This window comes from Podarcis bocagei (assembly GCF_964188305.1).
Source record: "Podarcis bocagei genome assembly, chromosome: 5".
NCBI lineage: Eukaryota > Metazoa > Chordata > Lepidosauria > Squamata > Lacertidae > Podarcis > Podarcis bocagei.
Window position 1 is genome coordinate 20,010,377 of NC_138129.1, and position 18,107 is coordinate 20,028,483.

Genomic DNA, 18,107 nt, shown 5'->3' on the forward strand with positions numbered 1-18,107 from the left:
CGGCCAGGAGGGAGGGGGCGGGCGGTGTGAGGTGCTCCCCGGCGAATACGAGCCGAAGAAGGGCTGGCGATCGCAGCATGCGTTGGAGGCGCCTCCATTTCAAATCCTCAACGCCCCCCACCCCCTTGCGGGCACGGGAGGGAGGGAGGGTCGTGGTGGAAGGGGAGAGGGAGGGGAAGAGAAGAGAAGCAGCCAGGCAGCAGGGGGTGGGGAGGAGGACGCGGGAGGCGATCCTCCTCGGAGGCCGCCGCCGCCGCCGCTGCTGCGCGCGTCTTCCTGGAAGAGGCGCCCCGTCCCGGTGGTGGCACGCGCGCGCCCAGACGGCGAAGGTGGCGCCCGCGATAAGGCGGCCCCTATCGGGACCTCGCAGGCAGCAACAGCCGCCGACGGCGAGGAGGAGCTGCCGGGGAGACGAGCAGCGGGCACATCCCCAACGCCGAGAAGGGTGGGAAGGAGAGCGGGCGGCGTCAAGGCACCGAGCTGGACGCGCACTGGAGGCTCGACAGCTCGGCTGCCCGGGCGGACGGAGGGACGCCGCGGCAGAAGCCCACCCGCCGCCCAGGTGCGATCCCTGGAGGAGATGTAGCAAAGGTCTGTGGCGGACGGGGGTGGGCGGTCAAGGGGGGAGTCAATGCACAGACGTCGGGGGGGTTGGTGTTTGGAGACTGGCCCCTCACCTAGAGGAGACCCGGCTGGGCACCTGTATGGAGAAAGGTGCCGTAGTAGAGTCTGGAGAGCTGGGGGTCAGCGTAGGAGAGAGTTTGCAGGAGGTCCGCAGGCAGCCGGTAAGGGGTTTTTCCGTGGGATGTTTCCAGGGCGTGCTATGAGGGCTCTTTTCGGCCGGACGAGAAGCTCCGTGTAACTCGGAAGTTCGCGACTGGTCCGGCAAACGCCTCTCTTCTGCCTTAGGGTTAAAGGGTTCGCCCTGCTGAACACCTGGGACTTGCTTCCCAGGAACCAGGCAAATAATTTCGCCACACGTCTCCCCCACTTCTCCCTATTTTTTAGCTCTAGGTGTCCTGACTTCCTGGGTGTGCTGAGCCACCCATAAGCAATGTACCGATTCATGGGAATGCTAACAAATATACTTATTATTATGCTAGAAGTACCCAGGGCACTTTATAATCTTCATCCTGTTTGCTCTCAGGTCGGTAATTACCACGTTCCCATTTTAAGGATGGGGAACAGTAGCTAAGTGAGTTGCTCAAGGGCATAATGAATCTGTGGCACTTCAAATCATCAAATCTAGCTGTCAGTCCAACATGAGTCGACCAACAGAGTATGCCTGGTGATCTCTAGAAAGCCGGAGTAGAATGAATGGGTGGAAATGTCAAGGGCGCATATTTTGACTAAGCATCGCTGGTATCATCCTATTGGGACAGGAGTAGCTGGTGCCCATTGGGACTGGAAGACAGGGAGCCCGAACAGTAGGTGGTACCAGAACCAATGCTAGGCAGAGCCAAGAATCCCAGCTTTGTCCCCCCCCCCCATCCTCCTCCCTGCTGAAGAGTGGTAACACAGATTGAGGGGATGGAAGGAGAGGTTGGCAGGCAGTAAGACCTCCCTGGACTGGTTGTAGGTAAGAAGGCAGGCATGTAGGTTGGGGCAAACTGGGGCTTGTGTGGCAGCATCTCATTTGCCCTGATGGACTACTGGCAAGAGCTGTGTCAGACCAATAGGAACCTAAGAGGCTGCCTTATACTGAGTCAGACCGTTGGCCAGTCTAGTTCAGTATTGTCTACACTGACTGGCAGAGGCTCTCTCAGCCCTACCTGGAGATTCTGGCACTGCGGGGAGTTGGACTAAATGACCCTCATGGTCCCTTTCAACTCTGTGATTCTATGCTGGGATTGAACCTGTGGCCTTCTGGGTGCAAGGCAGATGCCTTGCCACTGAGCTACAGAACAGGAGGGTGTGGACTCTCCCTCATTGGAGGTGTTTAAAAAGAGTCCAAGGTACTGCAGATTTCTTCATTAACCAGGGGATTATGCAAGATGCCCTTCAGAGATGCTGCCAACCACCTATTACATGAGTGTTGCCATATGTCTGGATTTTCCCAGACTCAACAACTTTGGGCAAAACTTTAAAAAGCTCAACCTTTGTACCTGGATTTTCACTTTCTGAAATATGGCAACCCTATATTATGTGCCTATGAATTTATTATTACTTTCATAGCCTGCCTTTCCTGCAAGGAGCTCAAACTGGTTTCCCACTGCCGTGTTTTATCCTCGCGACAACCGTGTGGCTAGACTGAGAAAAATGTGATTAGTCCGTGACTTTATGGCTGCATGGGGATTGTCCGTTGTAGCACTAAGGTGAACACACTAGCAGTGCAAGGATTTCTGCTTGTGCAATGGGATGTTCTCCCCATCTCCTCCTCCTGCACCGAGGGCTCCTCCAACCCCCTGGAGCAGATTTGGGGAGGGTGTGATGGTTTGGGCTGGGTGTTCATCACTATGCGGATGATACCCAGCTCTACCTCTCTTTTAAATCAGAACCAGTGAAGGCGGTGAAGGTCCTGTGTGAGTGTCTGGAGGCAGTTGGAGGATGGATGGTGGCTAACAGATTGAGGTTGAATCCTGACAAGTCAGAAGTACTGTTTTTGGGGGATAGGAGGCGGGCAGGTGTGGAGGATTCCCTGGTCCTGAATGGGGTAACTGTGCCCCTGAAGGACCAGGTGCGCAGCCTGGGAGTCATTTTGGACTCACAGCTGTCCATGGAGGCACAGGTCAAATCTGTGTCCAGGGCAGCTGTTTACCAGCTCCATCTGGTACGTAGGCTGAGACCCTATCTGCCTGCGGACTGTCTCGCCAGAGTGGTGCGTGCTCTGGTTATCTCCCACTTGGACTACTGCAATGCGCTCTACGTGGGGCTACCTTTGAAGGTGACTCGGAAACTACAACTAATCCAGAATGCGGCAGCTAGACTGGTGACTGGGAGCAGCCGCCGAGACCATATAACACCATTCTTGAAAGACCTACATTGGCTCCCAGTACGTTTCCGAGCACAATTCAAAGTGTTGGTGCTGACCTTTAAAGCCCTAAACGGCCTCGGTCCAGTATACCTGAAGGAGCGTCTCCACCCCCATTGTTCTGCCTGGATGCTGAGGTCCAGCGCCGAGGGCCTTCTGGTGGTTCCCTCATTGCGAAAAGCAAAGCTACAGGGAACCAGGCAGAGGGCCTTCTCGGTAGTGGTGCCCGACCTGTGGAACGCCCTTCCAGCAGATGTCAAAGCGATAAACAACTACCTGACATTCAGAAGACATCTTAAGGCAGCCCTGTTCAGGGAAGTTTTTAACGTGTGATATTTTAGTGTATTTTTGGTTTCTATGGAAGCCGCCCAGAGTGACTGTGGAGGACCAGCCAGATGGGCGGGGTATAAATAATAAATTATTATTATTATTATTATTATTATTATTATTATTATTATTATTATTATTATTATGCACAAGGTGGGTTCTGGCAGGAGGAACATCTCATTGCAAATTCAGAAACTCTTTCATTGACAGGACTCAGTAGATAACCACCCTGGGTATCCCAGGCCCTAAGTCCAGCATTCTGGACTACCACACAACACAGGTTCTACTATGATCATAACCTATCTTAGCTTCCTCCTAGAAAACAGAGCCCTCCAGCATAATCTACCATCCATTGTCTTTGAAGGAATGCGTGGGATAGACTGAAAACAGAGGTTGCTTCCACATGACCTGTTCATTGAACATTCATCCTGATTTGTTTGCCGGGAGATTAGACCATGTTAGCTTTTTAATGAGCGTTCATTGTGTTTCGTTTGTGTTTGATAATGACATTGTGTCAAGGCAAGTATTACTCCACACTTTCACGTACAGCTTCCCATCACTTTCCTTATGGCAAAAAGCCTGATTTTGGGGGGACGTGGGTTTGTTGCGCAAGACCAACCCGTCAAGCATAATTGCACAAACTGAGTTTGCTGGCAAGTGATTGAAATTCACCCGAAAACACTGACAGTCTGCAAGTGCCCAGAGAGACAGATCCACTTAAATGAGGCGTAGAAGAAGCAAGTACCTACAGTAGCAGATGTGCAGGCTTAACTGTATAATACTTGCATAGCAGAAGTTCTCAAACTGTGGGGAATGTCCACAGTGGGGAGTGTGGGGTCAGGCACAAGAATCTGGAAGAGGAGATGCAAACTTTCAGCGTGGGGACAAGAGATCCTGCAGAAGCAGCAGGCAGAGGCAGATAGCAACTTAGGAACATTTGTTGGCATCAGTCTGTCTCAAGAGACAAGGGACTGGGCCTCCGGGGGTGAAGCCAAACCACTGTGTTTGGAGCACTGTGTTTAGTGACCTTTCCAGAATGCAAGCTTGGGCAGTGTGCATGGAGGAGATCCTAGGTTGCACAGATGACAAGACCCGCTTTCTCGGCCTCACTGATGTGGTCCAAAGGAAAGCAGAACACTATGTTTGGCACCAGCGTGGCTACAGGAGTTGCTGGAAGGAGGCATACAAGGCGCTGTCCAACCATCTTAGGGACTCCAGATTTGTGGAGGGTTTTCTTCTTAGCCTTTTCTTCTCCCGAAGTTATCCTGCAAGTCAATGGAGATTTAGGATAGGAGTTTTCCTTCTCCTAGGTGGCCTATCTTCCCAGGTTGATGAGCCCCATCTGCTCCTCACTTCCCTCTACAAGACCTGCAGAAACTGCCTTCTTTTGACTATTGGTCTCATCAAGAGACAATGGAGTGCGCCTCCAGGGTGAAGTCATACCGCTGGAGAATCACAGCGCCTGCTGGGGCTGCAGAGACCGTTAACTCATAATTGCTGCCTCCCGCGTTGGAGGTGACCTTTCCAGGGCACAAGCCTGGGCAGTGTGTATGGAGGTCTTGGACTGCCCAGACTTGTGCCCCTCTCTTGGTCTCAGCTGTTGTCTATGTGCCATGTGGATTCTGGAATTCTGAAGGGTGGGAAGGGAAAGCACACAGATAAAAGTCCCTCGATGAAACTGATGAGTCAGAGGGGTTCTTAACTTACAGCTGTTTGAATTTTGTGGAAGAAGTGACAATGGGCCAAAACCAGCCGTGTGGGAAAATACTTTCTTTTCCATTTTAATCTACAAACTGGAGCAAAGCTGCTAAATTCTGGCTCAGGAAGGATGCCACACAATGGGGAAAAGGGAGGGGAAAGTGCCAGTATCAGATGGGGAGGAGACTCATTGGACACCATTGCTTGGTGAGAGAATGAGGAGCCGTTTTATTGCATAGGTACCAAAAATGCTAGAGAGCTATCTGTTATCTTTCAGACAGGCGTAAAATTTGAAGCATAGAGAGTACTGAATGTTGGAAAGTTTCCCATCACTCTGAGAAATGGTGTCTCATACAGTATGTGCATGCAAATGAAGACTTCAGGGTCCAACATTTTTCAAAGATAATTCTCTGAGGCACTTAGATGTCGAATGATACGTCCTCAACTCTGCTCCCAGAGGATGCTGGAGGGCAGAGTGTTGTGCATTCAAGGGTCCTTGAAGAAGAATGATCTTCAAACTGCCTTGGGCTATGAAATCTTCACTTCTGCGCACCTTTTGAGACTCTACCCCACACAACCCCCTGCTCAGGATGTCACAGGGCCAGATGCAAAAGGATGTTGGGACATCAACAGAGCCAGGTGTTCCCTGGGGAACAGGGGAGCCAATTGCCTACTGCACCCAATGAACAACACCAATAGGATGAGTGGCATTCAAATATAAACATACATTGGACCGAGTAAAGATCAGAGATTCTAATAGCCCAGCTTAGGCAAAAGAATCCCATTTTGTTGCTTTCATTAAACAGTCTATAGAAACTCCTGCCAATCTATTGCGAGTAATCCAGCAACCTACCTGCTCCTGTCAGGGCTGGCCCATGGCAGGACTGCAAATAATACCCAAGGCCAGTCAAGTTATTTTGGTACCTGAGGCAATAAATCCCACAAGCACCTCTTCCGTTCCCTGGGAATAGAAATGCAACAATAATAAATCGGATAACAATTTGCTGCCCTTTCATGACATCCAAAACCAACCGCCTGAAGTGGGCACCTCTCAGCTGGGCGCTGCCCGCTTTTCCTAGCTTGCCTCCTGACTTTTGATGCTGCAGTCAAACCTCAGCTCCCAAACGCCTCTGTTTTGGAACGTTTTGGCTCCTGAACGCCGAAAACCCAGAAGTTAATGCTCCGGTTTTCGAACACTTTTTGGAAGCCGAATATCCGTCGTGGCTTCCGCCTGTGTGCAGGAAGCTCCTGCAACTAATCAGAAGCCACACCTTCCTTGTTGAACATTTCGGAAGCCAAATGGGCTTCCAGGACAAATTACGTTTGACATCTGAGGTTTGACTGTATTTCTGCATGCGTCTGACCGGGGGAACTGGGGAGAGGCAGGCAGGCAGGCTGGTAGGAGAGGAGAGCAGGTGGCAGTAGGAGATGGGAGGGGAGTGGGCAAAAACTTATTGCACATGGGTGGAGGACGAGAGGTGAAAAGGCAGCGGGGGCAAGAGGAGTCCTGTGTCCAGTTGTGCATGGCAGAGGAAGGTGTGCTTCATAGAAGTTCTGGGATGGGGGGGAAGAAGTGTGGGCGGGCTAGTGGGCCCCACAAGATTTTGTTCAAGTTGACGCCTGTGACTCTGCCTAATGATAGGGCCGGTCCTGATCTTCTCATCCTGAAACTGCATTGTGGAGATAACAGTTATATCTCCCTTAGTTATGTTTTGTTTTTGTTATACTTTCTAGGACTATGTAATGATTGTGCGTTATTTGCTTTTAGTGCTGTTTGTGGTTTTTGGGTCGCAGCCCAGCTACATTTTACTGGAGTTGTGTTGTTTCAAAGTCTCTCTATAAATAGCGCTTTTGATAACCCTGCCCTATATAAAACCTGAATTGACCATATATAAAGCCCTGCATTATGTGAAAAGTGAAATATGGACATACATGCCGCCTTTCCATAGTTAAAACCATGCACATGGTGGTTTGCAGCATGAAAAAAATTACATAATTACAAACATAACAAAAGTAATTCTAAATACATTAAATACAACATCAAAAAGTGTGCAACCAAATTGCAAGTTTCTATATAAATCATAGTAAGATCTAAAATATACACAAAATTAATATAAATAACAGCAACAACTCACACCCCAACTCCCCTAAACAATACCCCAGCCTCAGTGTCTGTTCTGCAGCCTCAGCTTTTGTAGCTGGAGTCAGTCCAGGCCCCGTCCTCCCAGGCCAGGTGGGAAATGGCCTGCAAGGCAGGGAGCAGGTCTTTCAGGACTCAGCCATGTGAACAAACTCTGTGTTGACCACTCTGCAAGATCCCTAGGTGGTGATGCTCAGGTCTTGAACGCTTTCCCTTATCTCTACAGAGGATGTCCCCCTTGTCCCAAATCTCTTTGGTGCTTGGGCTTCTCAGATTATGACTTATTCTTTCTATATACAGTACTTGCATCTTTCAGGAGATCAGGGCTGCAAATCTGTAAAGGTAAAGGTACCCCTGCCCGTATGGGCCAGTCGTGACCGACTCTGGGGTTGCGCACCCATCTTCACTTAAGAGGCCGGGGGCCAGCGCTGTCCGAAGACACTTCCGGGTCACATGGCCAGCGTGACGAAGCTGCTCTGGCGAGCCTGCACCAGCGCAGCACACAGAAACGCCGTTTACCTTCCCGCTATAAAGCGGTACCTATTTATCTACTTGCACTTAAGGGTGCTTTCGAACTGCTAGGTGGGCAGGAGCTGGGACCGAACGACGGGAGCTCACCCCGCCGCGGGGATTCGAACCGCCGACCATACGATCGGCAAGTCCTAGGCATTGAGGTTTTACCCACAGCGCCACCCGCGTCCCTCAAATCTGTAGGCTATCCCAATTTACCCTACACATTTAATTAGGAACATGCCCCATTGGATCAATGGCACTTCTGAGATAAACACATTTAAAATTGCACTATGACAGAATTACTGGCCCAATGTCATCTTAAGAGCTGTGTCTGAACTGGGTTTCAGACACAATGTTTCTTTCACTAAGAACAACACTTTTACTGGCCGCAATCTACTGGCTCTCTTAAGGGAGGCCAGCTGGCCTCTTGTTTAAGGGTTTCTTATGCAGGAAAATGCAAAAGAATGAACATGGCATCAAAAATTGAATTGTTACAGATGCCACCAACAATGATATCAGAGCATGTGTCTAAAGCTGCTACTTTAAATGCGGGCGATTTGTGTGGTCAAGAGGTGCATTGCTTCTTTCCAAAATAAATTGCTACTTACTTTGCGATCCAAACATGCACATTGATTGATTGATTGAATAGGGTGTCAAATTTGGAAATTAGAGAGAGAGGAAACTTCCTAAATGCAAGTGGTTTGTGCCATTTTAGGTATTCTCCTTTTCTTTTGCATGCGGGAGGGAATAGATCTTCTAGGATAGTGTCTGCTGCGATACAGGTTTGTGTCATATATTAAAACAAAGCATGTTTTCCCTCCTTCGGTGATCTGCTTTCATTCAATGGCAAATTCATGAGGATTTAATAGGGTAAGGCTGCTCTCCTGTACACAGTGACTCTAGGGCTGCCGTATTTTGAAACGGCCTTCCCGGACAGACCTACCTTTGACGCGGAGGTTGGAGCCAAGCAGAAAAAATATTCTCCCATTTCCAGTTCTTGCTCCGGCCACGTGGTTTGCTAGGACCCTGTTTGTGCGAGGCTCTTGCTTTCCAGTGCTGGGTGTGTGTGACTGGGGGCTGCTGAGCGGGCTCTGCTGTGGAGCCAACTTTTTCACTTAGGCCTTCAGTCTCCAAGCAGCCACCAGCAAGGTGGAACCCAGGATTGGGCCTGGGCAGGGAGGCTCATTGCTCTGCAGCCTTCCCCAGCAGCACCAGCAGCCCCCAACAGCTGCTCAGGCCGTGTTGCAGGGGAAGGCCCAGGCATGACCGGAGAGGCTGCAGTTCTTCCGCCACCGATGCAGCTGCAGTTTCTGCCGCCCGCATCCCCTCCGATGCAGTTTGAGCTGCCATACGGCCAGATATTCCCAGATAGTCCATCGATTTCCGCCCGGACACTATTTCTGACGACCAAATTCCAGCAGTGTCCAGGAAATTCCATACATATGGCAACCCAAACTAGTAGCACACACTCACCAGCTTGCCTCGGAGTAAATCCCATCAAAAGTAAAGGTACTTCTGAGTAGACATGTGGTATAAAACTGACACAGTTAATTGAATATGATATTGTTAATTGGGTGACAGGCCTAGTTATCATGTATAGCTTCGCTCTGTGCCAAAGCAGAAATATGTTGCAGTGAAAAAATTCTACTCATGTTCCTCATGCTGCACATGAAAATTCTGTTGTCAACCTGCCTCACTTTCACTCCACATGTGAATATCCTGAAGATTAAGTATTTTTGATGTTTCCAGTTTGAATACATTTTCAGGTTTTCTCTCTCTTAAGAATCTGGCTTTTAGTTGGCATGGATGAATCTGTCAATTTAACTTTATCTGAAATTTCTAATTGTTCCAATCTCATGTTCTGTTCACCAGATTTTCACATCAGTTTGCATTATTTTTTGTAATTAAAAAATGTCCTCCTGAAAACAACAGCATTTCTCCTAATACAGTTGTACCTTGGATCTTGAACGCCTTGGCTTCCGAACAAATAAGCTTCCGAATGATCAAAACCCAGAAGTGAGTCTTCCAGTTTCTGAACTATTTTTGGAAGCCGAACGTCCAACGGGGATTCTGCAGCTTCCAATTGGCTGCAGGAGCTTCCTACAGCCAATCAGAAGCCTCCTATAGCCAATCAGAAGCCGTGCTTTGGTTTTCGAACGTTTTGGAAGTCGAATGGACTTCCGGAACGGATTCCATTCGACTTCCAAGGTATGACTGTACAGTATACACATTTCTTTCTGCAATTTTGCCCAGTATACACATTTTTGCATGCAATTCCCCCCAACATTTCTTATGCTATTTTCACGAACATAATGCATTTTTATGCACATGCCCTAACATATGCCTTTTCGGAGAACTACTTTGAAAATGCCAGAGAAGCGCTAATTTTGAAGGAAAGCAACATTTCAACCAGCGTAGTCTTTTGGAAAGTACAAATCAGATAGGCTTGCAAAAAAAATGTGGACCCAACCATATATTTCCACTGTCCCTAGTTTTCATTGAGGCCTTGTGTAACTGCTTTCATTTCAGTGATGAAACTAAGATTTTGGGGTGGGGTGGGAAGTCTCATTTTTGAAGGTGACTTGGCAAGTTTATCTGCTATTTCTTAAACGCACCAAATCATTTCAGAAGCAAACCTTTGTGCCATTTCCAGCTCTGTCTTGGAGCAGAGGTGGGGAAACTTTTTGGCCCAGTGGGCCAGATCTTTATCTCCCCTATCCCAACCCCATAGGACCACTTCAGCAGGCAGGTGGGGACTACCACCTGTCTGTCATCTGATGCCACGATGATGTCAGGTGCCTTTCTTTACTTTATGTTAATCAAAAACTTATCTCTCTATTTACAACACTATTTTAGTACATTAAAACACATACGTTTGAACACATGGCTTATAAGGACCACCTCCATTGATTTATTTGTTTAAATCAGGACTAATGGAATATTCAGAGACATCACCTTGCCAACGAAGGTCCGTATAGTTAAAGCTGTGGTTTTCACAGTAGTGATGTATGGAAGTGAGAGCTGGACTGTAAAGAAGGCTGATCGTCGAAGAATTGATGCTTTTGAATTATGGTGCTGGAGGAGACTCTTGAGAGTCCCATGGACAGCAAGAAGATCAAACCGATCCATTCTGAAGGAAATCAGCCCTGAGTGCTCATTGGAAGGACAGAGCCTGAAGCTGAGGCTCCAGTACTTTGGCCACCTCATGAGAAGAGAAGACTTCCTGGAAAAGACCCTGATGTTGGGAAAGATGGAGAGCGCAAGGAGAAGGGGCCGAAAGAGGACGAGATGGTGGGACAGTGTTCTCGAAGCTACCAGCATGAGTTTGATCAAACTGCGGGAGGCAGTGGAAGACAGGAGTGCTTGGTGTGCTCTGGTCCATGGGGTCACGAAGAGTCGGACATGACTAAACGACTAAACAACAACAACAACCTGGAGATGCTGGGGATTGAACCTGGGACCTTCTGCATGCAAAGCAGCTGCTCTACCACTGAGCCACGCCCCTTCCCAGATCTACTAGCTTCTTGAGTTCGAATTCCATCCATCACTTGTAGTGGCCAAGGAAGTGCTTGGCTCGCCCAAAGCTTTCCTCCACAGCAGCTCCATTCCTTCAAGTCAAGTGAGGACATGACAACAATGTTTGGAACTGCAGAAGAGATCGAACTGTGCTAAATGTCAGAAAGAGTGTCTTTAGTGGAACAAGCTGCTTGGGAGGTTGTGCAACAATGTGCACCCGAGGAAGCTTCCCAGAAAGGATTGGCGAGGTGTCTCTGGTGGAAACGGAGACCAACTGCTGGCCTGTAGGCTACATCCAATCCACGAACCCATTTTATCTGGCACAGTGCAATCAAAGCCTTGATAAAAATTCTGTCCACAATTATTATGCGCAAGGAAAAGAATGCTGTTTTCAAAAGGTTGGGATAGACAGATGCCCCATATTTTCGTGCCACATTTTCCCCTTGGGTACGTTTGCAATGCTGGTTGCTTTTCCATGTATAATTCAGAAAGGCAGAAGAATACTTAGCATTTGACCTTTGAGGCATTCTTTCCTCAGTCTTACCCATACGAATGATCTCATGTTTCCTGTGCAGTCTTTGGTCAGATCCACCCCATACATTTCTAGCACTCTTATTCCACTTTAATAGTCATGGTTTCCCCCAAAGAATCCTGGGAGATGTAATTCATTAAACGTGCTGGCCTCACAAAGTTACAATTCCCAGCACCTTTAACAAATTACAGTTCCCACTATTCTTTTCAGTTCTCGCCCTAGATGCCACAAACTTTATTCTAGAGCTTGAACTCTCTGAATGGGGTGTTGCAAAAATACATAAATGAGGACTGAACCACTGTCTGGAGAACAGGGTGCACCCCCAAGATTGGATTGAATTATTATTATTATGGCAGGTTCTGAATAAACATACACAAACTTTTTATTGATAACATATATATAGATAACTTAAGGATCTTTACAATTTTATAACATACAGAGAATAACATGTGCTAAGAAACTAGAGAGAGGAGCTGAGGGAAGTCTGGGGGGTGGGGCTTTTTTCTTTTTGGGGAGGGAAAATGGGGGGGAAATGAGGGTGATGTATTTTTGATTGATTGTTATTTTGAAACTCTTAATAATAATAAAAAAGAATTATTATTCCTCCTATTTATGATCAGGTTATGAGTGCCATTTATTATGTATCCAAAATGGCGCCATCCAGCCAGGCTCCAAGCGTCCTGATAACCTCAGGCTGCAGTGTAGCAGGAAATGGAGAAGAGTTTCCCACCCAGTGGTGTAGCGTGGGGGGTGCAAGGGGGGCAGGCCGCACCGGGCGCAACATCTGGGGGGGGGCGCGCTCGCTGCCTCTGGAGTCGCCGAAGAGCCTCGGGCGCAGGCTGTAGCAGAGCCGCATGTCTCGCGGCGCCCGGCTGAAGGCGCCCGGCAGGCAGCGGCTCTCAGCGCTCGCCGCGGAGGACGCGCCAGGCAGCCCCTCCTCACAGCCCCGCCTCCGCTGCTGCTGCTGCAGCTGCTGGGCCGTTGCATTTTCCTCGCCTCTCTGCCCCCCTCCTCCTCCGGGCAAGCGGCAACTCGCAGGTTAGGGGGGGCGCAAATTACGTGCCTTGCCCCGGGTTAGGGGGCGCAAATTACTTGCATTGCCCCGGGTGCTGACAACTCACGCTACGCCGCTGTTCCCACCAGCCTTAAAACAATCAGGTCACCAAGGGAATCCTTGCTGGGTGATGGGCCTGAGATGAGACAGGGATTACAAAGGCAGACCATTTTAAAGAGGAATTTGATGGATGGAAGTACTGGGAGTAGACTGAGAGATGTGTTTTTCAGACATAGTGGTCTTTGGATCTAAACATCCCTTGCCAGCACGCTCCTCGTTTGCATCTTTGGGGAACCATAACGTTGCCAGTCCTTCAAGGACTGGTGTATGGCAAGGAATTGGGAATAGAAAAATGACAACTAGAAGACAATTAATCATATGCTCTTATTGGAGAAATGGGATTGTGGAAGGACTGAAAAGAAGACCTGTGGACAGAATTGTGTAGGCATAGTATTTGTGCTGTATCTGTTTAATGTATTACAAACATGACTTTCACCAAGGGCCAAGAGGAAATGAGCTGGCAGAATGTAATTAATCAAGCTGTAATTTGGCCCGCATTGAACTTTGGAATGAAAAGTAGCTGATGGTAACAGCCAAATGTTCCTCAGGGAGCAGCTCTTTTAATAAGCATATTTTAGGGCGTGAAGGTTTTAATCTATTTCCGGAGATGGTGAGCACAGCCCATTGGGCATTAATTCTACCATGCCTGGGTGAAATGAACGGGGCGATGGGCAAGAGGAGAATTTGCTGTTCTCCCAGTGAGATTGGCAGGCAGATCTATTTTTGATGTGCCATTTTCCCTCCAAATCTGTTTCCATTGCCAACTAAGTTCTGCAAAAGCAGAGCTTTCTGTTTTGGAAACTTTCTGTGCAGCTTTAAAGACAGAAGGTCTACAGTCACAATTTCTATGGTAACTCTAGGGAGGAGAGTGAAGAAAATAATTCCGTCTCAGCCATTGAGACCTTGAACTCAGGGATGGTTACAAACAATGGGTTTTGACATTTCTGCTGGAAATATGATAAAACCCGCAAAGATTTCAGAACAGTGTGATGGAGTGCGTGCTGAGTTTTGTCCATTGTTTGGGAATCCTCCTCTCTCAAGACTGTTGTTAAGGATAATCTTTTGTACTAGAGAAACGAGTGGATAGGGAACTGGGCCTCCCATTTTTTATCCTAGGAGCTTGCTACATCCTTTCCATCCTGGGCCCTTTGGAGCTACACAGTCTAACCTACCCCAGGCAGGTCAGTCATTGCCAGCAACACAAGGACACATGGCCATAGAGGCTGACAAGCTCAATATTGCCATGTACCACCAAATTGTGTGGTTTCAGAACTTTGGAAGAGGAACTATCTCCGGAACAGAAGTGCAATTCTGATGGAAGATGGGAGGAATTGCTCAACAAACAAGAAATCAACTTACATTAATTTCTGATCTGATTGGGTGGAAAGGGTCCCCAGAGAAGAGGTTTTTATTGGCTCCTTGCTAGGGGAGGGGCGGGCCAAGGAGCACATACTGGCAGCCAGCTCCCCTTCGTGCTAATAGCCGCTGCATTTAGTGCTAAAGGGAATCTAACTTGTACTACATTTGTATAAATAAGCATAAATATTTATGCAGACTTTTCAGGAAGATAAGTGTGATTGCTAGCTGTTTTTGGTTGGTTGGTTTCTGGCTAAGGGCATCACGCGATCAGGAGAAGATCCAGGGTTTTCTCAGTCATAACGCCGTGCAAGCGCTTCTGTCTTCAGTTTATTTCACACCCAGGTGGAAATGGCGATAACCAAGTTTGTGTCGTTTTTTAAATAGAGCTAGTGTTTAAAAATCCCAAAGGCTGTGATATGGTATATATGTTTGCACATTTTTTTTTAAAAAAAAAATCTAAGCAAGGGTATCTGAAGAGATATTCCATGTGGCTGTGAGTGGAGATCGCGATGGTGGAAGAGCTCTTATCGGATCAGACGCATCTCCACTCTGCTTCACATTTTTCTTGCTGACAACAACAACAACATGATTTGCTGCCTTCCAAGATAGTTAGCATCCTGGCTCAAGATTGCACAACCAGATGTGTTACCACAGAAACAATCTAAACAGTAAAGCTCTTTTTCCAGTTCCAACCCACCCCTCCAATAATGGCGAATCAAAATGTTGCAGCCATATTTCAGCTTCCTGTATATGTGTGTTTGAGAAAGAGAGTGTAGGAGGACGGTACTTTCCTACATCTGTTAACATTTTAAGGTTCTCCATACAGTCCTGGAAATTGAAATACACTGTATTAGGAACGTGATTTATATGCCTCAGAGACAGTTTTATTAAAATCCTGAGGAGTTTTTTAAAACGTTTTTTTCCTAAAGAGCTGCTTATTTCTTCAGAACTGATTTATTCTAACTCACTCACAACAGGCTTAGTGGCAACGGCAGATAAAGGCTGTCTCTTTGAAAGCAAACAAAGTAGTTGAGTACTCTCAACTGTGACAGATTCTGATGCTGACAAATGTTAACTTATTAGTAATATAAAGTGAATGTATATTGAATTAAGGGAAGCCTCTCTTTTTTAACCCAGTAGTTCCCATTATTGGGCATCCTAGTTTGCCAGAGAACTGCTGGTAGACCACGCGAGGAATAAATAAATGAAGTTTGCAATCCTAAGTACACACTGGGCTCCTCCACATGATCTGTTTATTGAACATATATCCTAATTTGCTTGCACTAAGCTTATGCAGAGGTCAATTTCTGGTCTTTATTGAGCATTTCTTCTTATTTGGGGCAGCTATATGACAACGAGAGTCCATCCAGCATTTATCCTGATTGACCTATGGGGTGTTTATATGTTTTCTCGTTAACCACCTGTTCATTCCCTACATTGCAGTGCTTTTCCCTGTCACTTTCCTAACCACACAAAGCACTTCAACCCACAACTGAAAACCATGGTTTGGAGAGGGTTTCCCACTCCACTTTGAAGATCGAGTGCTAACCATTGGCTGCTGTGGTTTGGAGGACCCGCTGCATTGAACCATGGATAACCGAACTCTAGAGAGATAAGCACTATGCTGCTGAGGCACGGGCCAAATTAGATGCTGGGCTTTCTATTTTGTCTCCCCGAGCACAGTGCTCTATTTTCTCCCATGTTACTGAATGCCTGCCACTCATGCCTATGGGAATAAGAGACACCGTTTGCCTGGGTGGCCAGACCTGCCCTCTGCTCAGTGCTGGCAACAGGTTCTGGAGATGATAGCAGTAGGTTCCCTCTTTGTGTAGCCTTGTCTTCTGCTTGGCATTGTCATATCTGCTCCCAGACTTTTCCTAGAGAAGTTATACTGGCTCCCTCCTTCTGCTGGCAGGCAAGGACCTTTTATTCCAAGAGGCCTTTAGGAACTGACTGGAAAGGGCTGGCACTGTGATTTCCCCTACCTTCTTGCAGTTACATTATCTGTGTTTTTAGAAATATATATTTATATTATTTTAATTCTATTAGTGCTTCGTTATTTTTAAAAATGACTATCTGTTTGGCTTTTGCTATTTTATCTTTAAGCTGCCTTGAGCCCCGATCTGGGGGAAAAGGTGAAATAATAATAATAACAATAATAATAATAATACATATACGTAGTTCTTGGAGTTGTTATGCTGAAAAAGCCACATTGAGGAATATGGTATGGGCTTGTGTTGTGACCTACTGTATTATTTTTTGGACTGTAGTTGTTGTCCATATCAATATTGTACTGGTGGAAATCCTTGATAATTGCAGATGTTCATGGATTTTTAAATTATGTTCCTATAGTATGGGGGCTAACAGCAAGACGGCAGAAGTGGATTTTGTAAGTCCTTACTAAGAAATGTGTGCATCAAGCCTGGAAGGATAAACATCCACCATCTATTACATAAAGGTCTGATGGTCTCGTTGTCCTGGCTGCATTCAAGCATGTTTCCTATAAACGATAATCTTATGTGGATACCTATTTGGACATCTGGAGGGCTTATATTGATTTATATGTTTAACATGGGTATTGTATCCTCGCTGTGACCTGATGATGTTTCTTGTATTATTATTTTTATTGTTGTTATGATGGTTTCTTTCTTTCTTTCTTTCTTTCTTTCTTTCTTTCTTTCTTTCTTTCTTTCTTTCTTTCTTTCTTTCGCTAATAAAAGATTCATAAAAAGCAAAAAAGAAATAAGTGGCGAACTATAAACGGGACCTGTACTGGAGCTGAATTACACCCCTGCCCAGTCATATCATTAATTTATCTTCCATACTATGGGATCACACTTTTGTGGCACTGCCGTTGGAATTAAAGCATTTAAGATAGAGCTGATTGCGCCCTTCCTTTCTCCGAATCTCCCAGATGTTCCTTAAGGATGAGGAAATGTTTTCATTCTGAAATTGCCCGATGCTGACTCCATGTCCCCATCATTTTATTGCTAAAAATGCCTTGGGCTCGGTGTCAGCTGAAAGTTTAAGCGGCCTGCTATGCTATTTTTGGATTATTCGAGTGCATTAAGATGGATGTTTTCCATGAACTGCACGCTCCCCCCCCAGCCTGGTCCTCCACCAGCATATTTCTCTCTGTACTCACATAACCTCTTTGATTTACTGGTTGAATCATCACAAACTTCACAATCTCACACATGCTTCCTCCAGCATGGACAGATGGGACCAAGAAATAGGCACAGCCAGATTCCAGCGTAGTGCTTAAAGGGTATATATGCCTATACCTTTTGTGTTCTCGTGAGGCTGTTTGCATTGTTCCATCCCTGCAGGTGAAACACAATACAAATAATCTCCAGCTAGTTGTATAACAGACTCTTGAAGCAGCGTTCTCATTGGAAAGGCTGAGTCTTTTAAAAAATAGCATCCCCCTTTGCGAATGCCCTTCTGGTGGTGTCTTCCCCACGGTCTGGTGGTTTGTAATATGTTACGGAACAGAGTTATGAACTAGGAAGCCCACAGCTAAGATAAGATGCACTGAACTTGAGCTGTTCATTCGCTGGTGGCAAGCAGTGTGGGGATAGAGTAGGAGTCACTCAATTCTACATACCCACCCCAACAGCTGATCATCAACAAGCAAGGGTAGAACTTGGAGGAGGTGATAGACGATAACTTGTTAGGAACACTCCCATCCCATGGAGTTTTTAACCCGTGCTGCTGCAGTCCCAGATGGGGCGGCCTCGAAGGAGATGACCCCAATGGGTAGCACTCCTTTCAGGTAGCACCAAGGCCAAAACTGTCACCCCTGTTTGTTGTTTTTGTCTTGCTGGGTATTAGGGGAGAGGGAGAATGATTGTGGGTGCTCCCTCATACCAGCAGGGAGTTATAGGGGTGGGGAGCATGCAGTTATCCCCCAAAATATGCTAGTTACATAGATAGC

General features: G+C 47.0%; 1 protein-coding gene across 3 annotated transcripts in view; it reads left to right on the forward strand.

Annotated features, from left to right (window-relative positions):
* Positions 1 to 282: 282 nt before the first annotated feature.
* RIPOR3 (RIPOR family member 3) overlaps positions 283 to 18,107 on the forward strand; it is a 106,288-nt gene continuing 88,463 nt past the window's right edge. Inside the window, exon 1 of one of the 3 annotated variants that reach the window (XM_081196093.1) lies at positions 283 to 591. The gene's annotated coding sequence lies outside the window, so the exon portion shown is untranslated. Of the gene's footprint in view, positions 592 to 1,492; positions 1,580 to 18,107 lie in introns of those variants that run through there. The other 2 variants (XM_081196094.1, XM_081196095.1) reach the window with 2 other exon arrangements.